General features: G+C 38.1%; 1 non-coding gene across 1 annotated transcript; it reads left to right on the top strand.

Annotated features, from left to right (window-relative positions):
• Window positions 1-672: 672 nt before the first annotated feature.
• LOC130937385 (small nucleolar RNA R71) lies at window positions 673-780 on the top strand. Its single transcript, XR_009068607.1, has one exon. It is a non-coding gene; the product is annotated as a small nucleolar RNA R71 (small nucleolar RNA).
• The last annotated feature ends 16211 nt before the right edge of the window (window positions 781-16991 follow it).

The raw sequence follows: 16991 nt of genomic DNA, 5'->3' as shown, positions 1-16991 counted from the left end.
CTGTCCCACTTGTGCCTCCAAATTTCTAATGGAGGACCTTGTTTCAGTCATGAAACTTTGAGTGGTTTTGATTAGATCAGAGACCATGGTTGCTAAGTCAGAAGGGTTCTGCTTAGAATTCTCTGTCTGTTGCTGAGAAGATGATGGAAAAGGCTTGCCATTGCTAAACCTATTTCTTCCACCATTATTGTTGTTAAAACCTTGTTGAGGTCTTTCTTGATTCTTCCATGAGAAATTTTGGTGATTTCTCCATGAAGAATTATAGGTGTTTCCATAGGGTTCTCCTAGGTAATTCACCTCTTCCATTGAAGGGTTCTCAGGATCATATGCTTCTTCTTCAGATGAAGCATCCTTAGTACTGCTTGGTGCATTTTGCATTCCAGACAGACTTTGAGAAATCAAATTGACTTGTTGAGTCAATATCTTGTTCTGAGCCAGAATGGCATTCAGAGCATCAATCTCAAGAACTCCTTTCTTCTGATTAGTCCCATTGTTCACAGGATTCCTTTCAGAAGTGTACATGAATTGGTTATTTGCAACCATTTCAATCAGCTCTTGAGCTTCTGTAGGCGTCTTCTTCAAATGAAGAGATCCTCCAGCAGAGCTATCCAAAGACATCTTGGATAGTTCAGAGAGATCATCATAGAAAATACCTATGATGCTCCATTCAGAAAGCATGTCAGAAGGACATTTTCTGATCAATTGTTTGTATCTTTCCCAAGCTTCATAGAGGGATTCTCCATCCTTCTGTCTGAAGGTTTGGACTTCCACTCTAAGCTTACTCAATTTTTGAGGTGGAAAGAACTTTGCCAAGAAGGCATTGACTAGCTTTTCCCATGAGTCCAGGCTTTCTTTAGGTTGTGAGTCCAACCATGTCCTAGCTCTGTCTCTTACAGCAAAAGGGAATAGCATAAGTCTGTAGACCTCAGGGTCAACCCCATTAGTCTTGACAGTGTCACAGATTTGCAAGAATTCAGCTAAGAACTGATGAGGATCTTCCAGTGGAAGTCCATGGAACTTGCAATTCTGTTGCATTAGAGAAACTAATTGAGGCTTAAGCTCAAAGTTGTTTGCTCCAATGGCAGGGATAGAGATGCTTCTCCCATAGAAGTCGGGAGTAGGTGCGGTAAAGTCACCCAGCACCTTCCTTGCATTGTTTGCATTGTTGTTATTTTCGGCTGCCATGGGTTCTTCTTCTTTGAAGATTTCTGTTAGGTCCTCTATAGAGAATTGTGCCTTAGCTTCTCTTAGCTTTTGCTTCAAGGTCCTTTCAGGTTCAGGGTCAGCTTCAACAAGAATACCTTTGTCTCTGCTCCTGCTCATATGAAAGAGAAGAGAACAAGAAAATGTGGAATCCTCTATGTCACAGTATAGAGATTCCTTGAGGTGTTAGAAGAACAGAAAAATAGAAAAAAGAGGTAGAAGAATTCGAACTTAATCAAACAGAGTTCGAATTGTGCATTGAGAAGGAGTGGTACTCCATAAACAGAAGGATGTGAGAAGAGAGGAGGAGCTTTTTCGAAAATTAAGTTAAGGATTTTGAAATTTTTTTGAAAAACACTACTTGATTTTCGAAAATGAAAGTGGAAAAGAAATCAAGTGTTTTTTTTTTTTGAAAAAGATTTTGAAATTAGAAATCAAAAAGATTTGATTGAAAACTATTTTGAAAAAGATGTGATTAAAAAGATATGATTAGTTTTAAAAAGACGTGATTGAAAAGATATGATTTGAAAATATTTTTTTTAAAAAGATTTGATTTTAAAAATTAATGACTTGCCTAACAAAAAAAAGATATGATTCAAACATTAAACCTTTCTCAACAGAAAAGGCAACATACTTGAAATGTTGAATCAAATCATTAATTGATAGCAAGTATCTTTGAAAAAGGAAAGAAATTGATTTTGAAAACATTTGATTGAAAAGATATGATTTGAAAAAGATTTGATTTTGAAAAACTTTGAAAACTTGAAAAAAAATTGATTTGAAAACAAAATCCTCCCCCTTGTGCCATCCTGGCGTTAAACGCCCAGAATGGTGCACATTCTGGCGTTTAACGCCCAAAACTCTACCCTTTTGGGCGTTAAACGCCCAACCAGGTACCCTGGCTGGCGTTTAAACGCCAGTCTGTCCTTCTTCACTGGGCGTTTTGAACGCCCAGCTTTTTCTGTGCAATTCCTCTGCTGTATGTTCTGAATCTTCAATTCTCTGTATCATTGACTTGAGAAGACACAAATTAAAAATATTTTTGGATTTTTTAATAATCAAAATGCAACTAAAATCAAATAACAATGCATGCAAGACACCAAACTTAGCAGTTTGTATACTACTGATACTAATGAGAATGCATATGAGACACACAAAACACTCAAGTCAAGAGAATTTAAAGATTAGAGTAAGAAATCATCAATAACATATTGAAGATCCTTAAGACACATGAATGAATGCATGCAATTGACACTAAACTTAAGATGGGACACTAGACTCAAACAAGAAACATAAAATATTTTTGGTTTTTATGATTTTGTAATTTTTTAAATTTTTTTTTCGAAAATTATATAGAAAAGAAAATAAAGGTATCAAAATTCTTAATGAGAATTCCAGGAATCATGCAATGTTAGTTTAAAGCTTTAGTCTAAAGGAATTAGACATGGCTAGCCAAGCTTCAGCAGGACATTGCATTCAAGAGCTAAATTGATGAGAATCAATCAGCTTTGGTGATGATAAGAACATCACCTTGAAACACTAGAATTCATTCTTAAGAACTCTGAAGAAAAATACCTAATCTAAACAACAAGATGAACCGTCAGTTGTCCATACACAAAACAATCCCCGGCAACGGCGCCAAAAACTTGGTGTGCAAAATTGTGATCACTACTTTTCACAACTCAAATAATCCCTAGTAATGGCCCCAAGAACTTGGTACTCAATACCATGGCATAAACACAACTTTGCACAACTAACCAGCAAGTGCACTGGGTCGTCCAAGTAATACCTTACGTGAGTAAGGGTCGATCCCACGGAGATTGTTGGTATGAAGCAAGCTATGGTCACCTTGTAGATCTCAGTCAGGCAGACTCAGATGGGTATAGATGATGAATGAAACATAAAGATAAAGATAGAGATACTTATGTAATTCATTGGTAGGAACTTCAGATAAGCGTATGAAGATGCCTTCCCTTCCGTCTCTCTGCTTTCCTACTGTCTTCATCCAATCCTTCTTACTCCTTTCCATGGCAAGCTGTATGTAGGGTTTCACCGTTGTCAGTGGCTACCTCCCATCCTCTCAGTGAAAATGTTCCTATGCTCTGTCACAGCATATGGCTAATCAGCTGTCGGTTCTCGGTCAGGCCGGAATAGAATCCAGTGATTCTTTTGCGTCTGTCACTAACGCCCCGCCTGCTAGGAGTTTGAAGCACGTCACAGTCATTCAATCATTGAATCCTACTCAGAATACCACAGACAAGGTTTAGACCTTCCGGATTCTCTTGAATGCCGCCATCAGTTCTAGCTTATACCACGAAGATTCCGGTTAAAGAATCCAAGAGATAAACATTAGAGCCTTGTTTGCTTGTAGAACAGAGTGGTTGTCAGTCACTTGTTCATAAGTGAGAATGATGATGAGTGTCACATAATCATCACATTCATCATGTTCTTGGGTGCAAATGAATATCTTGGATAAAGAACAAGCGGAATTGAATAGAAGAACAATAGTAATTGCATTAATACTCGAGGTACAGCAGAGCTCCACACCTTAATCTATGGTGTGTAGAAACTCCACCGTTGAAAATACATAAGAACAAGAGTGATCATTGGCTTCGGCCCCAGAGAGGGAACCAGAAGAACCAAGATGATAATACAATAGTAAAAGGTCCTATATATAGAGAACTAGTAGCCTAGGGTGTACAGAGATGAGTAAATGACATAAAAATCCACTTTCGGGCCCACTTGGTGTGTGCTTGGGCTGAGTAATGAAGCATTTTCGTGTAGAGACTCTTCTTGGAGTTAAACGCCAGCTTTTATGCCAGTTTGGGCGTTTAACTCCCATTTTGGTGCCAGTTCCGGCGTTTAACGCTGGGATTACTGAAGGTGACTTTGAACGCCGGTTTGGGCCATCAAATCTTGGGTGAAGTATGAACTATCATATATTGCTGGAAAGCCCAGGATGTCTACTTTCCAACGCCGTTGAGAGCGCGCCAATTGGGCTTCTGTAGCTCCAGAAAATCCACTTCGAGTGCAGGGAGGTCAGAATCCAACAGCATCTGCAGTCCTTTTCAGTCTCTGAATCAGATTTTTGCTCAGGTCCCTCAATTTCAGCCAGAAAATACCTGAAATCACAGAAAAACATACAAACTCATAGTAAAGTCCAGAAAAGTGAATTTTAACTAAAAACTAATAAAAATATACTAAAAACTAACTAGATCATACTAAAAACATACTAAAAACAATGCCAAAAAGGGTACAAATTATCCGCTCATCACCAACATACAAAGATGCTAGAAAACAAATACTACTTCAAGGTGATTACCTATAAAGAGATCTCCATGGTATCATTTGAACGAAAGTCCTAAGATCTAAGACTTCCAAAATGTAGGGACTAATAAGCACTGAAGCCTTTGCATGAGCATATAATTTAGAGTTCACCCCACTGTCACTTAATCACTTCACTCAAAAGGCATTACAAGTTATTCTTCAATCCATTCCAATTAAAAGAAACCTTTGTGCATAATTCTTTTCTTGCATGGGGACAAGCAAGGTTTAAGTTTGGTGTTGTGATGACAATTCATCTTATGCTAGTTTTACTAGCATTTTTACTTGCTTTTATTAGGTTTTATACATTTTCTTGCACAATAAGTAAGAGAATATAGTAGAATTTCATGTTTATCTTGACTCAATCAAACATTATTGATTTTATATAAAATCATGATATTTATGCACAATTTAGTTGATTATTATGAACCTTATGATTTTGGTGAGACTTTGATGGCATGTTTGATTGATGACAAGTGAAAAAATGAAGAAAGAAAAACAAAGAAATACAAGGTGCAGATGAACGCTGCATTCAATTGAAGAATGCTACGTTCTACGCGCACGCGTACAAGGCACTTACGCGTGGGGAAACAATTTTGAAATCCACGCGTACACATGCATCGTGCGCACGCGTGGAAGGAGGATCCACGTTCACCAGCAATGAACGCTACGTCCACTTTGAATGAATGCCTGCGTTACTTTCAGAGTTGGAATTTGAATTTGGTTAGCGACGGACACGCGTGCATGACGCGCACGCGTCAATGTGACGATAGTGGTGGTTGGCGCAAACGCGTACATGATGCTGGAGCGCAGAAGTGATGTTTTACCATCCACACACACGCGCAAAGGACGCGCACGTGTGATGAGCGTTCATGGCGCGAACGTTGCGTTTAATCAATAAACGCTGCCAAGGGACGCGCACGCATGCATGGTACGCGCAAGCATGGTTGAGGCTGAAGACAGTATCAACGCGTACGCATAGGGTACGTGCACGCGTCGATGGTGTAAAATGCAAAGGACGCGTATGCACATAGGACGCGTATGCGTCGGTGAAAGAATGCTACGTTCACTCTGAGAACACTACGTTTTCCTGATGCTGCATGAAAGTACTTCTTCTGACCCACTTCATTAGAAGGCCAAAAAGCCCACTCCAAGAACTTTATGACTGAATTGGAAAGTGTATAAATAGAAGAAAATCTGATTTCATTAGGGACTTTTTTCGAAGACCTTCTTTTTCATCTTCTTTTTAGCTTTCTTTTAGAGTCTTTTTAGAGTTTTTAGATCTAAGTTTTAAATTTCTTTCTGTTCTTTATTCTTCTGCAACTTTTGCTTTTCTGTTTTGGTACTAGAGCAAGGATGAACTAAACCCCAATTTTATTAGGGGGAGGAGCTCTATTATAATTCCAATGAATTAATGAAATTCTTCTTCTTCTCAATTCAATTGTGTAGCGATTGGGTATCTTCTACTTTGATTATGAGTTATTAACTCCGGAAGGGGGTTTAATTCAATTGAATGTTAGTTTGAGCCTCGGAAGGGAAATCACCAGCATTAGAACTGAAGCTCTATCCTTCACTACTCTCTTGATCAACACTATTCGGGAGGAATTGAGATCTTGAGAGTTAGTGTGGCTTTGGATGAGAAAAATGTGCTCTAACTCTTTTCATGACAATTAGATCAAGGAATTAGCAAGATTGATTGTGATTAGAGAGATTGGATTGCCAAGAAATTGGGATCCAAACAATTTCAATCCACCATAGATCTATGCATATGATTGAGAAAAAAGTTGAGACCCAATTGATTTATGAATGATTATAGTATCTCCAATCCCTGATGAATCATTTTCTTTGAATTTCTTTCACTTTGGTTCCTCTGCACTTGCTGCAATTTATATTTACTAATTCTGTTTTGGCTCCCAGCACCCAAATCCTTTTATTATTCATGCAATTTAAGTTTTCTTGCTATTTAATATTTCTGCATTTTTAATTTCTGCACTTTAAGATTCAGTCATTTGCTTTTCTTGCAATTTAAGATTCAGTTCTTTTAATTTCTTGCACCTTAAGTTTCAGTTAATTGAGCTTCTGCTATTTACTTTTCAAGTTCTTTACATTCTGCACTTTAGAATTCTTGCAATTTACTTTCTATCAATCATAACACACTCAAATCAATACTGGTTAGCTTAACTAAATTCATCACCCAACTAAAATTGCTTGATCTATCAATCCCTGTGGGATCAACCTCACTCTTGTGAGTTATTATTACTTGATAAGACCCGGTACACTTGTCGGTTAATTTGTGTAGAAATCTAATTTCCACCCATCAAGGAGGTACTAAGAAAAAGGTACACAAAGGATGGAGGAATAAGAAGATTCTAATTGAAGACCTCTTACCTGACATGAGAGTTGTCTTCACTAAGAGTCTAGTCATTCTACACATAGTGAACATGATCCTGTCTCTAGAGCATGTGGAGCTCATCTATTAGAGCACAGGAAGGAAGTTCACCATTCGGGATGAAGATTTGAGCACTTATCTACCTCCGTAAAGGAGCTGTCCATCAAGCTAATGATGGTGAAGTAGCACTTGTTGGGAGGCAACCTAACCATAAGTAGAGTAATATTGTTTTTTTTCTTTTGTTTATTCTCATTTGATTTCATTTTTAGTTATTTTCAATTAGATTTCCATAGTTTTCCCTTGCATTTAACATTTGTGATCATGTACAACACTTAGAACATAGACAGAGATACTTGAGATGGAAAATAGAACACCCTGTGGAGAGCCCCTTGCTGGCGTTGAACGCCAGATAAGGAGGAATCTGGGTGTCTAACGCCTATTTAGGAGCTGAGAGGAACCATCCCTTGGTCCCCTCTGGGCATTCAACTCCCATTAAGGAGCAATCGTGGTGTTGAACGCTAGACAGGGAGCAGTCTGGGCATTCAACGCCCACCAAAGAGCATGCACTGGCGTTAAACACCAGTAAGGGAGCAATATGGGCGTTCAATGCCCCCTGTGGAGTAGCCAGAGCCACCATTTTGGTCACCTCTGGGCGTTCAACGCCCAGACCTGGTGCTGAACGCCCATGCAGGGGCAGGAGAGTTCAGATTTTGAAATCACAAGCCAGTGGGTCCCGCACAAACCCCACCTTTTCTTCTCTCTCCTACTTTTTCGAACCTTAAAACCCACACCCCACTTTCCCTCTTTCCCATACACAATCACCTTTCCCTCTTCCTAAAACCCATCATAAATCCCATCATTCATTCCTACCAATCCCACCCACTTCAAATTCAAACCTTTCCCACCCATCTTTCCCCTCCCATAGCCGAACCTAAACCCCACCAACCCTATATGTACCCCCTCATACAACCCTTCATACACACACCTCATAAACTCTCTTTCCCTCTTACCCTATACACTTTACACACTCTTCTTCCATATTTCCCCACTTGGCTGACGCCTTCTTCCCCCTCTATCTCCATCTTTTCCTTCTTTCTTCTATTCTTTTTTTTTTTGTTCATATTTGTTTGAGAATGAGCAAACATCTTAAGTTTGGTGTTAGAAAAGCTCTGCTTTTTGCCATCCATACCTAAGTATGGCAACAAAGGCCAGTGAAGCCTCAAGAAAAAGGAAGGGAAAAGCCCCCGCTTCCACTTCCAAACCTTGGAAATCATGGAGATTCCTCACCAAGGTACACCACGATCACTTCTATGATGTGGTATGGCACAAAAAAGTGATTCCCGACGTCCCCTTCAAGCTCAAAAAAGGGGAGTATCTGGAGATCCAACAAGAAATATAGAGAAGTGATTGGGAAATTCTAACCAATCCTATTTCAGAGGTCAGAACACAAATGGTGCAAGAATTTTTTGCCAATGCTTGGGTCACAAAATATCATGACACGAGCGTGAACCCAAAACCTAAAAACTGGCACAGCATGGTAAGAGAACAACTCTTGGATTTTAGCCCAAAAAGTGTGAGAGTGGCGCTACAATTGCCACAGATGCTAGGTGATCCACACTCTTACACAAGAAGGGTCAACTCTGACCAAAGATTGGATCAACTCTGACCAAAGATTGGATCAACTCCTTGCAGACATCTGTGTGGAAGGAGCATAGTAGAAGAGGGACGCACAAGGCAAGCCCTACCAATTGGGTAGGCTTGACCTCAAGCCTGTGTCCCGAGGATGGTTGGAGTTTATCCAATGCTCCATCATCCCCACAAGTAACCAATCTGAGGTTACCATTGATTGAGCGATAATGATTCATTGTTTTATGCTTGGAAATGAGGTGGAAGTACATGAGGTGATACCTCAAGAATTGTACAAGGTAGCTGAAAAGACCTCCACCCAAGCGAGGTTAGCAATCCTACACCTCATATATTGCCTATGCAATTCAGTTGGAATTGGCATAGTTGGAGATACCCTCATAGAGTTGGACAAGCCCATGACAAAGAGGAAGATGGAGCATGTGAGAGAGCCTGCACATGAACCACAGTAAGAACCTGTGCAGCCGCCTCCACCAGAAATCTCTGAGATACCTCAAGGGATGTATTTTCCTCCCCAAGACTGTTAGGATCAACTGAATACCTCAATAGGAGGAGCTGAGTTCAACCGTGGATCAGCTGAGACTGGAGCACAAGGAGCATGCCACCATCCTCCATGAAATGAGAGAAGATCAGAGAAGATTGATGGAAAAACAACTGAGACAGGGGTGATGATGGCCTAAAGTGGGTTATGAATTTTCTCAAAATAAGATTGGCGTTGCAAGTATAGTCCCAACCCGACAATTTGCCAACAATCAAATTTTAAATCAAAAGATGTCACAATTCAAACCAAATAACCGGAAGTTTTAAATTCCGGGTCGTCTTCCCTAGGATTTGCAATTAATGTGATCAATCCTTGGCTATGGGAGGAAAATGGCGTTTGGTGATAAGAAACAAGAAATGTAAATAGCAAGAAATTAAACGACCATGCAAGAAATTAATATCAAAGCAATTAAATGCAAGGCAATTAATCAAAAGGAATGGAAATTTAAATGCTAGAAAACCTCCTGGCAAGGATTGAGAGCTAAGGTTATCTATCCAAGCCATTGACCACAAACACATGATGATTATGAAGAGTTAATCCAACTTAGTCAACCCTACATCAAGGATAAGTCAAATAGGCATAGTTGATTTCAATCCTCAAGTCCTAGTCAACTCTATTAATGGGAGACTTAGTGTTAGTGGAAACCAAATCAACTAACTACTCTAATATATCAAGCAAGAATCGACATCAATTACTCAAGGATCACCGAAGTCTTAATTCCAAGCCAAGAGTAAAGAAAACTAAGCTAAAATTAAGCCAAGCATTTTTATCAAACACTTGGTGTACATGAAAATAAAAGCATATTAAAATGCAATAATAATAAAATCTAAAATTACCAAATGCAAGAAATTAATAATAACAACTAAAGAAAGAAATAATAACATGGAAACATAAATTTGCATTAAATGAAATTAAATTCAACAAGAGTGTTCATAACATAAAAGTGACAAAATAAATAAAATAACAAGAGAAATGAAGAAGATCAAGACAAAGAGCATGAAAACATAAAGGAAACTACATTAAAACAAGAATTAGCAACTGAAATTAAAGAGAAATTAATTAAGAAAACCTAAATTCTAGAGAGAAGGGGGAGCTACTCTCTCTCTAGAAAGACCTACAACAAAACAAAACATAAAACCAAATGCTCCCCCTTGCCTCTTCTTGGATTAGGGTTGAAATAGCTTCAGAATTGAATAGGATTGGATTTTGGGGGCCCAAAATTCGCAGCCAGCGAATTGCATTAATGAGGTCACGTGCTGGGTCTTGTGCGTACTCACAGATGTGTGCGTACACACACTTTCTGAATTTTCCACCTGTGCGTGCGCACATAAGGTTGTGCGCGCGCACACTTGCTGACCCTCACTTGTGCGTACGCACGCATACTTTTGCGTGCGCACACTGCTGAAATGCTCCAAACTTCATTTCTTCATGATTTCTCCACTTTTACATGCTTTTTTTCTTCATTCCTTCAATCCAATCTTTGCCTTACAAGCTTGAAATCACTCAACAAACACATCAAGACATCAAATGGAATTAGTAAATAAAATTTAGCAATTAAGGGCCCAAAAAGCATGTTTTCACTTTTGAGCACAATTCATGAAAAGTTTACAAAACCAATTAGAACAAATAAATACCATGAAATGTGGATTCGTCACATCCCCACACTTAAATAATAGCATGTCCTCATGCTATACTCAAGAAAGAAATAAGGAGTATTATATTTATTCAATGCAAGAAAAACTATCTATATGCAATTTATCTAAATGAATGCAATTACTTAGTTAAAATAAATCAAATTTCAAGAAGACATATATAACATAAGGGCTAAAGTAATCTTAACCAAGTCAAATCCATAATTGATTAGAATTATTGACAAGAATTTACAACTTGCAAGATAAGCAATAACAATAGGTGAAAACATAGAATTTGAGCAATCGAACCCCTCACCGAATGTGTATACACTCTAATTACTCAAGTGTTTAGGATTGATTCACTCAATTCTCTTCTAATCATGCTTTCTAAGATTTGTTTTTCATATAATAATCAACAATTATTTAATGTATGCATACAGGTATCATGAGGACTTTTCATGGTTGTAATGGGGCTAGGGTAAAGGTAAGGATGCATATGATGAACGAAAATTGTTTATCGGTAAAGAATTTCACAACTGAATTCTCGTTGCAAGTATAGTTCTAAACCAACAAACAATTCCTTAATAAAAAATTTGTTTGTCACAAGTACAAACCCCAAATACTTCAGGTCGTCTTTCAAGGAATTGCAGGGAAGTGTGCTCAATTATTGGTTATGGGTTGTATATTTTGGGGTTTTGAATAAGTGACAATAAAAATAAATGACAAGAGGGTAAATGAAACTCAAATGATAAAAAGCTCTTGGCAAGGAATGAGAACTAGAAGTCCTATCCTCATTATTATCATCGATTGTGACAAGAATTATCTATTGCTCCCACTTAGTTAACATCTAACTATGAAGGAAAGTCAAGTAGATGGAATTGGCTCTTGTCCACATGTCTTAGTCAAATCATAAGAAAGACTAGTTTTAGTGGCATTCAAGTCAATTAGCAACTTCTAATTATCAATCAACAAGAGAGTTTGATAACTCAAGAGTCTCTAATTACTCAACCCAAGCCAAGAGGAGAAAAATCTACTCTAAGATCCAACCAAAGATTTTATCAAATACTTGGAAGGCATAAAAAGAAAGCATAATAAAATGACAAAAATATAAAATATAACACTACCAAATGGAAGGAAATAACAATAATAAAGTAATTAAACAATAAGAACATCAAACATAAAGTGCATTAATTGAAATCAAAGGGAACAAGAGTGCATGAACATGAGAATAACAAAATAAAGGAAATAACAAATAAAGCTAAGAGAGAAAAGATGTAGGAACAAGAAATGGTAAAGGATACTAAATCAAAGCAAGAATTAAAAGCTAGATCTAAGAAAAATTAATCCTAAGAACCCTAACCTAATTCTAGAGAGAAGAGAGAGCTTGTCTCTCTAGAAACCTAACCTAAAACATGGTGAAAACTCAAACTAACACTCATTGGTTCATCCCCCTTTAATCCTTGGGTTCAATAGTATCAGAAATGGGTTGGATTGGGCCCAAAATGCTTCAGAAATCACTGGCCACGAGTTGCCTTTAGTGAGTCACGCTGATCCTGTGATGCGCATGCATAGGCCACGCGTGCGCATCATTTAAATGCAAGGAAACTATGGCAAATTTTATATCATTTTGAATTCCCAGATGTTATCTTTCCGACGGAACTGAAACCATCTCATTTGGATCTTTGTAGCTCAAGGTATGATTGATTAAGTGCGAAGAGGTCAGGATTGACAGCTTTGCGATTCCTTCATTTCTTCATGAGTTCTCCATTTTTACATGCTTTTTCTTCGTTCCCTCAATCCAATCTTTGCCTTCTAAACCTAAAATCACTTAACAAACATATCAAGGTATCTAATGGAATCAAGGTGAATTAAATTTAGCTATTTTAATACCCAAAAAGTATGTTTTCACTCTTAAGCACAATTAAAGGAGAATACAAAACCATGCTATTTCATTGAATAAATGTGGAAAAAGATGATAAAATTCCTCTAAATTCAACACAAGATAAACCCTAAAAATGAGGTTTATCAGCATATGGTCAAGAGAGCTTGAAATTTGAATCTTTGACTAACTTAAGCTCTCATCTACCCTATATAACAACCTACACAATTCAAATGCAAACATAACTACCCATTACTCACTTTTCTTATACACTCATGCATTCTCTTTTTAATCATAACTCATGTGCATTGTTCTTTTATTTTTTTCAAACTTTGGGCACTTTGTCCCCTTTTATTGCTTTCTTTTTCTATGTTTTTTTCAAACTAAAATATATACAAGAGTGTCAATACATATGTTTTAAGTATTTAATGCATCAACACGTACCCAATTTCCAAAATTCTCAACAAAGGTACAAAAATCCACTTTTACCTCAACCAAAGTTTCCAAACTTTCCCACCCTTAGATGATACACACTCTCACTATCCTAAGCTAATCAAAGATCCAAATAAGGGACATTTATTATTTTTCACTTAGGGTTAATGATGTGCTAAATTAAGAACAAAAGGGAATTAAAACAGGCTCAAAGTTAATTAACAATGGCAGATAAAAGGTAGGCTATTTGGGTAAGTGAGCTACATAAAATGATAGCCTCAATCATATAAATACGTATATACATCAAATAATGGACATAAAAAATCAAACAAATCAAAGATTGCAATCATAAAAAGAGAACAACACACACAAGAATGAAAATAGTGGTTATATGGTGCAACCGAACAATGAGGCTCAAAACTCACATGCTTATGTGTTCTTAGCTCAAAAACATGTTCCACAATATTTTTTCAAGCAAGTTTCAATAAAACAAATACCAACTCAAATCAATTTGGATGTTAATGCCCTATATAATGGAAAGTTTTCTTGGAAAATTTCATTAAATTAACTAAGCTTATTATATATATTGAAAGAAATGCAATAACAAGAAGCATGCAATCAAAGCTCTAAAATATATACAACTAAGAAAGATAAAAGGTGAAAGTATTTGGGATTAGAGTATTGGTGTGCGAAATTGTGATCACTACTTTTCACAACTCAAATAATCCCTAGTAATGGCCCCAAAAACTTGGTGCTCAATACCATGGCATAAACACAACTTTGCACAACTAACCAGCAAGTGCACTGGGTCGTCCAAGTAATAAACCTTACGCGAGTATGGGTCGATCCCACGGAGATTGTTGGTATGAAGCAAGCTATGGTCACCTTGTAAATCTTAGTCAGGCAGACTCAAATGGATATAGTGATATACGAATGAAACATAAAGATAATGATAGAGGTACTTATGTAATTCATTGGTAGGAACTTCAGATAAGCGTATGAAGATGCCTTCCCTTCCGTCTCTCTGCTTTCCTACTGTCTTCATCCAATCCTTCTTACTCCTTTCCATGGCAAGCTTATGCAAGGGTTTCACCGTTGTCAGTGGCTACCTCCCATCCTCTCAGTGGAAATGTTCAACGCACCCTGTCACGGCACGGCTATCCATCTGTCGGTTCTCAATCAGGCCGGAATAGAATCCAGTGATTCTTTTGCGTCTGTCACTAACGCCCCGCCTTCAGGAGTTTGAAGCACGTCACAGTCATTCAATCATTGAATCCTACTCAGAATACCACAGACAAGGTTAGACCTTCCGGATTCTCTTGAATGCCGCCATCAGTTCTTGCCTATACCACGAAGACTCTGATCTCACGGAATGGCTGGCTCGTTTGTCAGGCGAGCACTCGGTTGTCAGGCGATCAACCATGCATCGTGTATCAGGAATCCAAGAGATATTCACCCAATCTAAGGTAGAACGGAGGTGGTTGTCAGTCACACGTTCATAGGTGAGAATGATGATGAGTGTCACGGATCATCACATTCATCAAGTTGAAGGACAAGTGATATCTTGGACAAAGAACAAGCGGAATTGAATAGAAGAACAATAGTAATTGCATTAATACTCGAGGTACAGCAGAGCTCCACACCTTAATCTATGGTGTGTAGAAACTCCACCGTTGAAAATACATAAGAACAAGGTCTAGGCATGGCCGAATGGCCAGCCTCCCAATGATCTAAGATAGCATAAAATGAAGATAGCTACCCCGATATATCCTAGATACAATAGTAAAAGGTCCTACTTATAGAAAACTAGTAGCCTAGGGTGTACAGAGATGAGTAAATGACATAAAAATCCACTTCCGGGCCCACTTGGTGTGTGCTTGGGCTGAGCAATGAAGCAATTTCGTGTAGAGACTCTTTTTGGAGTTAAACGCCAGCTTTTATGCCAGTTTGGGCGTTTAACTCCCATTTAGGTGCCAGTTCCGGCGTTTAACGCTGGAATTTCTGAGGGTGACTTTGAACGCCGGTTTGGGCCATCAAATCCTGGGCAAAGTATGGACTATCATATATTGCTGGAAAGCCCAGGATGTCTACTTTCCAACGCCGTTGAGAGCGCGCCAATTGGGCTTCTGTAGCTCCAGAAAATCCACTTCGAGTGCAGGGAGGTCAGAATCCAACAGCATCTGCAGTCCTTTTCAGTCTCTGAATCAGATTTTTGCTCAGGTCCCTCAATTTCAGCCAGAAAATACCTGAAATCACAGAAAAACACACAAACTCATAGTAAAGTCCAGAAAAGTGAATTTTAACTAAAAACTAATAAAAATATACTAAAAACTAAACCAAATATACTAAAAACATACTAAAAACAATGCCAAAAAGCGTACAAATTATCCGCTCATCACAACACCAAACTTAAATTGTTGCTTGTCCCCAAGCAACTAAAAATCAAATAAGATAAAAAGAAGATAATATGCAATGAATTCTAAAAACATCTATGAAGATCAGTATTAATTAGATGAGCGGGGCTTTTAGCTTTTTGCCTCTGAACAGTTTTGGCATCTCACTCTATCCTTTGCAACTCAGAATGATTGGCTTCTTTAGGAACTCATAATTCAGATAGTGTTATTGATTCTCCTAGTTAAGTATGATGATTCTTGAACACAGCTACTTTATGAGTCTTGGCCGTGGCCCAAAGCACTCTGTCTTCCAGTATTACCACCGGATACATACATGCCACAGACACATACTTGGGTGAACCTTTTCAGATTGTGACTCAGCTTTGCTAAAGTCCCCAATTAGAGGTGTCCAGGGTTCTTAAGCACACTCTTTTTGCCTTGGATCACAACTTTATTTATTTCTTTTTCTTTCTTTTTTCTCTTTCTTTTTCGTTCTTTTTTCGCCTCTTTTTTTTTTTATATTCACTGCTTTTTCTTGCTTCAAGAATCATTTTTAATGATTTTTCAGATCCTCAGTAACATGTCTCCTTTTTCATCATTCTTTCAAGAGCCAACATTCATGAACCACAAATTCAAAAGACATATGCACTGTTTAAGCATACATTCAGAAGACAAAAATATTGCCATCACATCAAAATAATTAAACTGTTATAAAATTCAAAATTCATGCAATTCTTTTTCTTTTCAATTAAGCACTTTTTTTTTTTTTAGAAAGGTGATGGATTCATAGGACATTCATAACTTTAAGGCATAGACACTAAGACACTAATGATCACAAGACACAAACATAGATAAACATAAGCACTAAAATTTGAAAAACAGAAAATAAAGAACAAGGAGATTAAAGAACGGGTCTACCTTAGTGATGGCGGCTCTTTCTTCCTCTTGAAGATCCTATGGAGTGCTTGAGCTCCTCAATGTCTCTTCCTTGTCTTTGTTGTTCCTCTCTCATGATTCTTTGATCTTCTCTAATTTCATGGAGGATGATGGAGTGTTCTTGATGCTCCACCCTTAGTTGTCCCATGTTGGAACTCAATTCTCCTAGGGAGGTGTTTAGTTGCTCCCAATAGTCTTGTGGAGGAAAGTGTATCCCTTGAGGCATCTCAGGGATCTCATGATGAGAGGGGTCTCTTGTTTGCTCCATCCTTTTCTTGGTGATGGGCTTATCCTCATCAATAGGGATGTCTCCCTCTATGTCAACTCCAACTGAATAACAGAGGTGACAAATGAGATGAGGGAAGGCTAACCTTGCCAAGGTAGAGGACTTGTCCGCCACCTTATAAAGCTCTTGAGCTATAACCTCATGAACTTCTATTTCTTCTCCAATCATGATGCTATGAATCATGATGGCCCGGTCTAGAATAACTTTGGACCGGTTGCTAGTGGGAATGATTGAGCGTTGGATAAACTCCAACCATCCTCTAGCCACAGGTTTGAGGTCATGCCTTCTCAATTGAACCGGCTTCCCTCTTGAATCTCTCTTCCATTGGGCGCC

Source organism: Arachis stenosperma, chromosome 6, assembly GCF_014773155.1.
Source record: "Arachis stenosperma cultivar V10309 chromosome 6, arast.V10309.gnm1.PFL2, whole genome shotgun sequence".
In the NCBI taxonomy this organism is placed as follows: domain Eukaryota; kingdom Viridiplantae; phylum Streptophyta; class Magnoliopsida; order Fabales; family Fabaceae; genus Arachis; species Arachis stenosperma.
This window is presented reverse-complemented; position numbering and strand designations above follow the sequence as displayed.